Below are 13,268 nucleotides of genomic sequence, written 5' to 3'. Positions count from 1 at the left end.
TACAATGCATGGATCATCCCAGAGATCATTATACAATACAGTCTGTATATCAATGAGTGCCGTTCAAGGCAGACTGCATCCTATCGTAAAATGGAGACTGCATCATAATGACAACTGTACAAAACAAAAAAGCAATCATAATGACAGCTATAAAATCCAGAGAACATCCTAGTTATTACCATACAATACATAGAGCATCCAAGTGACCCCCATACAATGCATAGAGCCTCCAAGTGATGGCCTATAATTAAGATATGAGTGCACAGTCAAATACCTAGCATCTGCTCTGCAACCAATGCTCAGACTGTACTTTACACCTTTCCTCCACCATGGGTGTAACAAACACAATGCATACGTGAAAACATCTTACATATCCATACCGCTACTGAAGGTAACAGATTCCATTCACCTTTTCTCTCTGCTTCAACCATGTGTCATCGCCTTCCCTTTCTTTTCACTACACTGGACCAGTCTGTAAGCCCCACCATCCATCCCATGATCGTTACTCTCCTCTGCCTTCTCATATCTCCTTTTGTCCTGACCTTCCTCTTACTGTCTCATATTTCTTAACACTCATCTCATGGATTACTCGGGAGGTGAGTGTTAACATCAGAGAAGTGTGTGTTGAACTCTGATTGTAATGAAGTGCTTGAGTTGTGCAGTTCATATACCACCCCAACTGCACTGTGAAGGCAGTAGCCTGAACATAGGCTAATCCCTGTCTTTAATTACTGATGCAGTAGAGTGCACAACACTGGTGGGTGGATGGGAGGGAGATGTGGTAATTGGATCAGACAAGTGAACATGTAACAAGATGATACCTGGGAGAAGCTCTACACTAGGTAGCAGACCATACATTTAGAACAAATAGAATTATTTATTTTTAATGCATCAATCTGCCCCATGAGCAGATTGGGAGTTTTTCCAAAAGTGGTTTTTGGAAAAACTCCCAATAAAGCCTGTAGCCAATGCCCCCCTGCTTGTTAATATACTAGTGCATTTGGCTCAATGAACATCCTTCAGGTGAATATGAATGACTTTTATTGTATTTGGATTAAAACACCTACATGCTAAACTATTTTCTTTTAACACAACATGATTTACATAACCATGGTTAACAAAAAAAAATGAAAAAAACATTATGCATATGCCATTGCCAGACCAGAATTAACATCAAGAATAATAGACCAGTGATTAGTGATGCTATCTCAATAATCAATATGCCATACATTTGTGGATAAACTCTTTGTGTAATGGAATAAATGAGTAGCAATGGTTTTCACTATTTTTAATTAGAGGTCCTGAAGAAAGAAATGGAAAATCTAAGTATGCCACTTAACATAAATAATTACTTGCATAACATAATAAATGTAGAGTCTGCTCTCTATTAAGTGAGGCTTGGTTGTAGTAGAATTTGGTGGTATCTATTCTGACTGTTTTTTTTATTTCCTATGGTAACCTCAACCCTATTTGATCCCTAGATCACATTGGGGTGTACTTGTAAAACAATTTTGCTGCTATTTAATCACAGTGCATTAGAACAGTGGTTCTCAAACTTGGCCCTCAGTTCCTGCTTATTGTAGGGCCTCTGCCTGAATGCCATCAGAGTGTATGGTAACCGTACTCTGTAATGGAGGCAGAATGACGTTCAGGTTAGTACTGTATAAGCTGCGTACTGTATACATTGCCGCAGGGTGAAGTGTGGACACTCTGAAATCCCTTGCCCTTTCTTCATCATGTGAACTGTAGTGCATCAGAATATGCAATTTTGCGACATTGTACGTTATCCTCATTTGAGATGTGCACCGACCCCGTGTTTTGGTTTTGGTTTTGGCTTTAGATCTGGATCTACCCTGGTTTTGGATCTGGATTGGTTTTGCCAAAACCTCACCTCCTTGTTTTGTTTTCGTGTTTTGGTTTTGGATCTGGATTTTTTTCTTAAAAAAACATAAAAACTGCTAAAATCACATAAAATGGGCCTGTTTTTGTTCCTACAGTATAATTAACCTCAATAACATTTATTTCCCGTAATTTCCAATCAATTTCGACCACCTCACAATACTATTTGCTTCATCTAGTTTAGGCCAAAAGGTTGCATCCAGCAAGCTGGCTGACTAAGTTAAGTGACACAGTGGGCGGCACTAACATGTTGCAGTTCAGTTTCTAATTTCCAACACAGATACAGTGTGTTATACAGTGTGGATTGGATACACCAATAGTGCACTTACTGTGACAGCAATGTTGGCAGAGCGGGGTTGCTGACGGTGTCCTCAGTACAAGGAATGGCAGTTCTGCGGTGCTGGCAGTGTCCTCAATGAAGGGTACCGGTGATGTCGGCAGAGCGGGGGTGCCAGCGGTGTCTTTAGTGCAGGTTTGCAGGCTGTGTCGGCAGTCCGGGGGTGACAGCGGTGTCTTAGTGCAGGTTTGCTGGCTGTGTCGGCAGTGCGGGATGCCAGCGGTGTCTTTAGTGCAGGTTTGCTGGCTGTGTCTGCAGTGCAGGGGTGCCAGCGGTGTCTTTAGTGCAGGTTTGCTGGCTGTGTCGGCAGTGCGGGGGTGCCAGCAGTGTCTTAGTGCAGGTTTGCTGGCTGTGTCGGCAGTGCAGGGGTGTTCACAATGTAGGGTACCAGCAGTGTCGGCAGAATGGGGGGTGCCAGCGGTGTCCTCAGTGCAGGTTTGCTGACTGTGTCGGCAGTGCAGGGGTGCTGGTGGTGTCCTCAGTGTGGGAGTGTCGGCAATGTCGGGGTCGCTGACGTCCTCAGTATGTTGGGCAGCAGTGCAGGAGTGTCGGCAGTGGTGGTGTCGGCAGCGGGGGATGCTGCCAGTGGGGGTGCCAGCAGTGTTGGCAGAATGGGGGTGCTGGCGGTGTCAGGCGGCGGGGGATGATGGGCACCATCTTTTTTTCTGCTTTTGTGCTGTTTTCAATGGGCTTAACGCTGATTGGCTTAAAGCCATGACAGATGGCTCTCTCAGCCAATCAGTGTTAAGCCTGCTGAAAACAAAACCTTGTGACTCGATAGAGGGGTCGCAAGGTTTTGCCTTGGATCAGGGATCCTGGGCAGGCAGGGAGATTCGAGCTGCGCTCGGATCACCCTGGATCCCTGAAATTCGGTTGGGTTCGGATCTCTTAGATCCGAACCCGCTCATCTCTAATCCTCATACACTTTTCAAAGCTCGCTCATTGCAGTAAAACAAATCTTCAGTAGCATGCAGTGTTATTATATAGGATACAGTAATGTTGATTATAAAATCAAAGTACAATACACTATTGAAAAGTAGTCTTTGGAAATTATTCTGAGAGAACGTCTTCACACCACCGCAGTTCTGTGTATACAGTATGTGTACCAATTAGCGTCATGTTGACCAAGCTCCTAGCGACAATGTCTGTAGTGATTAGTGGCAAAGAAATCTCTGTGCATTGCATACAATAAAAAAAAGGATGGGGATGGTGCGGAGCATGCAGTGAGTTAAGCAGCAGAACCCTACGAATGGTCAGCAGAAATTCATCTCCTCTCATTGAAAGCTGAGTGTATCTTCACACCACCACAGTTATGTGCAATGATTAGCGTCACGTTGAGCAAGCTGCTAGCGACAATGGTCCGGATTCACTACCGTACGCAACTGCGAATACGCATGCAATCAGCCGATTATTTTGCAGTGTGCATGCATACACATCGCAGATCTCAGTGACTACACAGACCGATCGCAGAGTGATTGACAGGAAGTGCCGTTTGTGGGTGGTTACAGTTGAGTGGTCGGCTGAATGCAGGCACGCCACTGCATTTGCATGCCATTTCAGGGTGTGAGGTCTCATAGCGAGCGTGGCTGTTAACAATTTCTCAGTAAGGTCAGGGCTTGTGCAACTGTGCGTATGGGCCTGATGGTACTCAATTGTACCAATGGTTTCGCTATTCTGCTAAGTATTACGGATGTGCATATGGTAAAGTGGGCGTCCTTATGTAGTGCTGACTTTGCATTGTGATGACAGTGGTTTGGTTTGCTATTGCAGTTAAACTGTGTGCGTATGCAATATAGTGGCAAAGCCCTCACTGTGGCATTGTATAGAAATGAGGAGGATGCAATGAGTTGTGTGAGGGGGGAGTGTGTGTGTTGGTGACTTGATTAAAAAAATATAATATTGTTTACAATATTAAACTACTGTATTGAGAATTGTTATTCTATAACCCTGTCCTTAATGGGATTTGAACCTCAGTTGAATGGTATGTTAAGCACTGAACATACCAATAACCCACTGTAGTAACCAATTGAGATGCTACACAGACCCACATTCACATCAATTGGTTTCATAGTAGAAGGGGAATTAAACGGCCTGTCCCTGTAGTGCACCAGATGCATGCATGTGTCTTAGATACGTACTGTACAACACAAGTCTGTTTGCATGCTTTTCATGCAAAATTGTGCAATACCACCCTGCGGGGTTGATAGTGTAAAACAAGAATTCATATCCATTTCAGTAGGAATACAGATCCCAGCCAGCCTGTCCCAGCATCTCAGATGTCCGGACAGTAATTGGTGACAGTTCCCACATTGGTCTCTAAGTCAATCAGCGGACGGTGCCACAGAAACTGCTTTGGCTATTTGACACTTGCACAATGCAGTTTCGGGAAAGCAACATCTGGTGGACAGAAATTTGTATTACATCCTCCAGCTTTTCTGGCATCTCAGTGCATTATGCTACGACTCAGTATGCCATGACACAACTTAATACACCAAGCTACAAGTAGCAGGGCGCGCTACATGTCATATGGACATTAGATGTAAGAGGACACATCTGTAGGTAAGTTTTAACTGTTAATCAAGTCAGTAATGAGTTGGCTGCACCCTAATTACATGACAGAGACTTTGGCATTGTGTGTAACTGCCGTCAAGCTCTATTATTAATGATGGATTGCAGTCTGGAAAATGACTGGAACACTTCTCCAACAGTTGCTTAATCCACTTTGAGTTTACTTATCCTTAAAAAGTAGAATTATATAAGCAGAAAGTACATATTTTGAGTACATGAATAACTTTGCTAGATTTCTGTAAGAAAAACTTGTTTGATTTAAAACATTAAACATGTGCATTGTACTGTTCATTTTGCTAACTTTCTAAATTCAGAAGAAGCCAACAGTGGTTAATTTTGCGTTCAGTTGTTATTCTTATACATCACAATTTCTGTGAATATAACTATTGTTCAGACTAATGGAATATGTTTCCATCTAGGAGGACCCATATGTCAGTTATACTGAGTATGACAAAAGCTATGTCTTTTGTTCCTGTAAGATTTTAAGATTTCTGTTCTTCGTAGAATGTGATAACATGGGTATAAACCATACAAATGTACTTGCTGTTTCAATAAAAAGAAAAAAAAAAGCACTAAAAATAATATATAAACAGTATATATGTTTTTAGTGGATGCCAATGTGATGTTTAAAATGTATTTATTTTAAAAGGCTCTGTAAATGTTTTGCCTCCTAAAGCAATACTAATAGAGCATTTGTAGCTAAATATATTTTAAAGTCATTTATATTCTACCTGGAACACCTGCATTTGGATAGAGCGGTTGATTAAAATGATTAATTACCATTATATGATAGCTTCAGCTTGGTACTTGTCAGTTAGATGAGGTTGTGGACAGTGCAATTTAAAACTCGTGTAACAATTTCTTTGCAAAATAAGTATTGAATGCATACATTATAGGCCTACGCTTTAAGACTAGAATTACAGAATGAAAGTTTTCCGCAATGCCACTGTCTGGGCAGAATTGATACTGCATAAGCTTTGACATCTTTAAATACATAACAGTATCCATACACTGAAATTTATTTCTCCCACCCTCCATACCACCTTGTACATTGTAATGTACTATTTAATTAAACAGAATCTTCTACTAATGTCCTTGTAATAGACTTACAACATGTCATAAGGTAATTTGATTTATCATTAATTTTAAAATTCTGTATCTTTCAATTCTAAATTAAATTACAAAAATATATTGATGTTCAACAATTATTTTTAGTTGGAAGTTTGGTCAATTAATGTTAAAGGGTAGATTTTTCACAATGAAGGTTCTTCACTAAGACAAAAATTGCAGTGCTTGCCATACTTGATGCGTCATTGGTGGAACACTATATGTATATATACTATATATATATATATATATATATATATACATACATATACATATATATATATATATATATATATATATATATATATATATACATATATAATATAGGGGGAGTACAAAAAAATACTGGTAAGTTAATTGGCCCCCAAGAAAGTTAACCCTAGTGTGTATGTGTGTGTGCATGTGATAGAGCAGTGGTTCTCAAACTCGGTCCTCAGGACCCCACACAGGTCACGTTTTCCAGGTCACCCAGCAGGTGCACAGGTGTATTCATTACTCATTGACTCGTTTTAAGAGATCCACAGGTGCAGCTAACTATTTCACTAGTAATTATGTGAAGAGACCTGCAAAACATACACTGTTTGGGTCCTGAGGACAGAGGTCCTGATTCAGAGCTGGTCGCTCTGACAGAGCGCTCACTCTGAATCAGGGCCGGTCTTTTTTTTTTTTTAGAACGGCCTCCTGGCCACTCGCATAGCTGTGGGTGACTAGACCATCGCGACCATCAGGCTTGCGAGGAGACCCTTGTGGTAGGGTCTCGTTGCCTCAAGCCCCAGAGAGATTTCGGCTATAACAGAGCCGAAAGCTCTCCCACTGACATCACTCGTGATGTCAGTGGGACCAGCCCCAAACGGAGGTGTTCACATGGGAACGCCTCCATTTGGGCAGCCACTCCCCCGGACCGCCCACCAAAGGGGGCGTGCTGTCACTCAACATCGACAGCACACCCCCTTTGGTACGAGACCCAGAGCGGCAGACTGCCTGTTGCTATCCGGGTCTCACGCATGTGCACGACGGAGCCGACTCCGTCGTGCGCATGCGCTCTGGGCCACCATCGACCCAGTTGCAAGTGCTCAGCACTTGCGACCGGGTCTGAATCAGGCCCAGAGTTTGAGAACCTGTGTGATAGAGAATATAGATTGTTATCTCCACAGGGGTATGGACAGATGAGAATGGCCAAATGTTCTCTGTAAAGCACTGCGGAATATGTGTGTGCTATATAATTAACTGTTAATAAATAAATAAATTAGAGATGAGCAAGCTCGGTTTTCAGAGAACCAAGCCCACCCAAACTTTCGGGATCAGAGGGGATCCTAGATACAGCTCAGATCTCCATGCCTACCCTGGATCCCTATCCAAGGCAAAACCTCGAGATCCCGCTGTTGGATCTTGCGGTTTTGCCTAGGGTGTTAATTTTTAAAGACTCTTTGAAATCAATGGGTATACCACTGATTGGCTGAGAGAGCCATCTGTAAAGGTGCTTGCCCATCGACTTCAATAGGCATAAGAAGGAAGGAAGATACCGGTCATTTCCCCCCCACTTACACTTCCCCCACTGCCCAAACCGCCAGCACCCCTGTGCTGTCTCGAGCATCCTGCACTGGCAATGCTACCAGCACCCCCGTGCTGCTGATGGTGCCGGCACCCCTGCGCTGCCCATGCTGTCGACACTCCTGCCCTGAGAACACTGCCAGCACCCTGCACTGAGGACACCGCTAGCACCCCCGCACTGCTGCCCCTTCACTGAGGACACCACCAGAACCCAATCACTGCCGACACTGCCGGCACCCCCACAGTGAGAACACTGCCGGCACCCCCACTCTGCCACCACCACCACACTGCTGACATCGCCGGCACCCCCACACTGCTGACACCACTGCTACCCTTGCTCTGCCGATACTGCCGGCAGCTCCACAGTGAGGACACTGCCAGCACCCTTGCTCTACCAACACTGCCAGCGCCAGAACCTAAACCAAAACACGAAAGTTTATCTAAAGGGGGGCATCCACTAGACGATAAAGTTGAACGATTGAACGATAATGATAAAATCGTTCGATAATCGTTCGATAATCGTTCAAACATCGTTTGAACATCGTTTGCAAATCGTGCAGTAATTGTTTCTAACGATGTACGATGCGCGCTCCCGCTGGTCGATTGATCGTCTCCTCCATCGACTGAACATGCAGGTCAATTTCACTTGATTGCTTACAAATCGTTTACACATCGTTTACACATCGTTCACGCTGAACGATCAAACGATGAACCACTGTCTGCCCACTATAGCTGAAAGCTCTCATTCACAGATTAAAACAACATAGTTTATTGTTAGATCTTTTGCAAATCGTTTGCAAATCTTTTGCAAATTGTTCAGAGTGGAAGATCATATTTCAAGGGAAACTTCAAGGGAAAATCGTTAAGAGGTTGGACAGGGATAAAATCGTCTAGTGGATGCCCCCCATAACCTTTCAGGGAGATAAAGTGGAAAAGTTGAACATAGCAACCAAACAGCTTCTATCATTTATCTAGCACAGTCAATGAATACCACAAGCTTATTATATATATATATATATATATATATATATATCTGCATGTAGATGGGCACTCTGGATAAAAAAACAGTGATTGCCGTGGTGCCTTCCTAAAGAGAAAATATATCCAGCACATCTCCTAAAAATAGAAGCAGGCGGCACTCATCCGGACTTGATAGAAATAAGAGGAAATTTTATTGTTCCATATAAGCCGATGTTTCAAGGCCTGAACGGCCTTGTCATCATGGTGTAAAGAAGCAGACAGTGAAACGTGCTTACCTTATATATGATACCTCTAATGGTAGTGAGGTGAAAATGTGAGCTCGTGTCTCCGTTCACCGGGCGCCGTGAGGTTGTGACATCATCATCCAGTGACCAGGTGCTAGGTACTCTTCGAACGTAACCAGGGATGCAATCGGCTCCCGGCAACTCCGTCTCCATAACAACCTAAACAGGCGCCTCGGCTGAAGGGAGAAAAATGAGAAGACATTAAAAATTAGCACATAAAGCATATAATACTAATGTCAATTACAGAACATTAAATCTATAGAGCTATAAACGTCAAAGGGGACACATTCTATCTATTTATGGATCTGAAAACAATGGGGTCTGAATGCTACAATCGATGGCATCATATTCCATGCATAAATGAGGGCTAATCCCCACGCTAGTAACAACAATAATACAGACTAGCATCAACTATTACATACAGATAATTAATCCTCACCAAATCTCACTGTATGCATGTTAGTACATAAATGTATGAACAACTATGTCCATATATCTTACGTGTGCACCCACACCAAGATGTGTATCCAAATCAACATCTATACTATAACCCAAGAATAGCAACACAGCAATGTCCATTGCTACATAAAGGCAGACAAGACTTTTATCGTTCAGTCCCTTTGGGTGGATGGTCTCTAGTATACAGATCCATTTTGCTTCCCTTCGGAGCAACTTTTTAGCCCTGTCTCCTCCCAACGGTGAGGGGGGTATGTGTTCGACTATTTTGTAACAGAGGCTTGAAAGTTGATGGTTAGCATCCTAGAAGTGCCGAGCTACCGGCTGATCTGATTGTCTTCCTTGTAAAGCAAGTTTAATAGAAGAACGATGTAAGGCCATACGTTCTTTAACCATCCTGGTAGTTTGGCCAACGTAGCTGAGTCCACAAGACAAGTCAACAGATATATCACAAATCTGGAGGTACATGTTAACACATGCCTGATATTAAAATATTTTCCCAAGTGTGGATGTTTAAACTGTGGACCTGGTTCAAGGTAACCACAAGTTATGCATGACGAACATCTGTAACATCCAGGTTTCTTATATACTGTTCCTGTCTGTTGTTGTACCATAGGTGTGATATCTGTTCGCATCAAAATATTCTTTAAATTCCTTCCCCTTTTGTAACTAATTAATGGGGTTTTGTCCTGAAGTGATGGAAAATCTTTGTCTGTGCGAATAATGGGCCACAACGCTTTGGCAGCTTTCGATACCACTGAACTAGCCAAGGTATATTCAGCAACAAACGGAATTTTAGTATTCCGCTCTTTCTTGGGATTCGGAGTTAGAAGTTATATATATATATATATATATATATATACAAATTTTGTAGATCGGCACTCCATTTAGATAATCCAGCGACTTGGGTGTGCTTATCCAGAAAGCCACAGCAAATGCAGGGACCATATAGACATTTTCTTTAAGAGCAGGCAGCACTACTCAGATTCAATAGTGAGACTCAAAGAGACTTAGTAACTGCAACATTTCAGATGCTTTATTGCATCTTTCATCAAGGCATAAATACAACACCATCAAAATCTTACCTTTTAGTCAAATTCTGTTGGAGTGGCTCTAGGAAGTCTGCATCTAAAATGTTGTGGTCTATTGAGGGGTTGTTTGCCAGTGGCCCATGCATAGACCTGGTAATCATGATTGACAATAGACAGTTTGTTCTTTTTAAATGCAATTAATTCTTTCTTATAGGCATCAATGCTGCTATTCAATTTATCCATCCAATTGACAGAAGTATCGTTCGTTAATAAATGTTTTGAAGAAGTTTCCACTTCTGAAATTTTCTTTCGAATGTCCATCAATTCTTTCATTGTTTCTTCGACCACCAATCAAATCAAATCAAATCAAATGAACATTTGTTTAAAATCGCTACCCACTTGAAACAGAAATCGACATTATTTATATATATATATATATAGGATATATCGTAGTGTGGCACTCCAAGCATTTGAAAAAATGTCACTCAGGCAGCAATAGTGGTGGTCAACTTTTCAATGCCTTTTTAATATCGTGGCATTTTCATCAGGACATACATGATGGCGAAATTTGGATTGCAAGTGTTGATGTTGGTAGTCTATACACTGTCATTCCACATTCAGCGGGTCTTAAGTCCGTTCATCACTTTTTGCTTAATCATCCACAGTATGAAGGACCGGATTTATCATTGATCATGGAACTTCTTGAGTTAACCCTCACTAAAAATTATTTTTTGCATGATAATAACTTCTTTCTGCAGTTAATTGGATGTGCAATGGGGTCTAGCGTGGCCCCTTCTTTTGCCAATATTTTTATGTTTGCAATAGAAGACTCTCTCTTTTTCTGCAATTCTAAGATCTCTGATAGAATTATATTTTACACATGCTACATTGACGATCTATTGCTCATTTGCAGAGGTCCCAAACAGGATCTTGTAGACATCATTAATATGCACAACATTAGTGACAGCCCTGTAAAATTGTCATTTACCATCAGTGATTGTAAAATTTATTACCTAGATGTCTGTATCTCTATCAATCAAGGCAAAATTGATACTAGTCTTTATACAAAAGAATCAGATAGGAACAATCTATTATGCCCTAGTAGTTGCCATCCTACTCCTCTAATCCGTGGTCTCCCATATTCTCAATTGCTGAGAGTTAAAAGAATAACATCAGACCCCATGTTAATGAACATCCAAATGGATGAAATGATCTCGAAATTTGTATTGAGAGGATATAATTTCACCCATCTTCAAGAGATTAAGGAACATGTAATGAGTCTAGATAGGGACCAATTATTATCTAACCAAGACAATAAGGCTAAGCCAAACACTATTCCTTGGGTTAACAAATTTTCATCTGCCAGTAGCTGTATTAATAACACCTCAAAAAAACTTTGGCCCATCATTCAATCAGACCCTGATTTAAAACTGCAAAACACTAAGCTTATGTCCTGTTATACCAGGGGACGCAATTTTAGAGATATCCTGGTTAAGATGAATATTTCAAGTCTTGGTCCCGAGATGAAACCTTTCGTGAAATCGCAAAACTGGATGTTTCAGGTGCACATGTACCACCTGCCGCTATTTAATACCTGGTCATATTTTTTGCCATCCCCACTCGGGTAAACAATATACTATCAGACATACACTCACATGTAATTCTAGTTTTGTAGTATACCAAATCCTATGTCTGTGCGGCCTCTCATATATAGGCAAAACTGAAAGAACCTTTAAAGAAAGAATGGCTGTACATCGATCGGCCATTAGACTGGCATTAAATTCCTGACATAGCAATCAACCTGTCGCTCGTCATTTCCTTAAAGCTCCTCATTCCCTATCTAGTCTCAAATACCGCATGATTGATCACGTTCCATTATCCATCCATGGTGGTAATAGACCTTTGCAATTGCTTAGATGTGAAGCTAGATGGATCTACCCTTTGGGGACATTAGCCCCAAAAGTGACTAAATGAACAAATTGGTTTTGGGCTATTTTAGGTCTCTTTCACATAATTATACATATTATTACCATTGTATTTATATTGCATTTTTCATTCTTGATGTCCAATTTTGCTCTATTTTGTACTAATTTTTATTTTATTGTTTATTGCTTAGAAATTTTTTTTTCCATATATATCATAGTATTCCAGCTGGCTGTTAAATTATTTTTTATCAGCCTCTCTATTCATTTCTTTAAATGTATTAGCATTTCAGCATATCGAAATAACATTTCCTTATATTCATATCCCTGTAGTAATATTTTTCCTTGTGTATTTCATCTATCTGTGTTAGCAGCTATAAATTCTTTTTATTAGATCACTTTCTTTAATTAGCATTTCCTTTCTTTCTTCTGTATCTATAGCGTATCAACATACACGCTAGTTACTTGCTTTGTTTATTGCAGTCTCTATGACTACGATGAGTCAGCGCTGCTGCGTCGTGCATGATGACGTCATCGTGTATGCGCCGCCGTCCAGTCGGGTGTGTGGTCCCGCTCTGGCAGCGTCTCTTCACTGGGTGTCAGGGGTAATTAAGGTAAGCCTCATTTTCTTATCATGTATGTCCTGATGAAAATGCCATGATATTAAAAAGGCATTGAAACATTGACCACCATTACCGCTGCCTGAGTGACGTTTTTTCAAATGCTTGGAGTGCCACACTACGATATATCCTATCTACTTGACCCTGTGTGGGCACCCAGCTAAGTATTTTCCAGTTCCAAGGAGTGCCGGACATTGTATCAATTTGTATATATATGTATATATATATATATATATATATATTTTATTTATTTATTAACAGTTTCTTATATAGCGCAGCAAATTCCATTGCGCTTTACAATTTGAATCAAGATTAACATTATACTGGGTTGTAAAAGACATACATACATGACATACATAAGGGTAAGAGGGCCCTGCTCACAAGCTTACAATCTATAGGGAAATAGGTGTTGATACATAAGGAGAGGTGCTATTGCAAATTGGTCCAGCCCAATTGCAGATATTCTTGGTGGGCTGTATAATCCAATCACACTGGAAAGTTGGCCTAGGGTT

Source organism: Taudactylus pleione, unplaced genomic scaffold, assembly GCF_031769625.1.
Source record: "Taudactylus pleione unplaced genomic scaffold, aTauple2 ptg000154l, whole genome shotgun sequence".
In the NCBI taxonomy this organism is placed as follows: domain Eukaryota; kingdom Metazoa; phylum Chordata; class Amphibia; order Anura; family Myobatrachidae; genus Taudactylus; species Taudactylus pleione.
Note: the sequence above shows the minus strand (reverse complement) of the source record.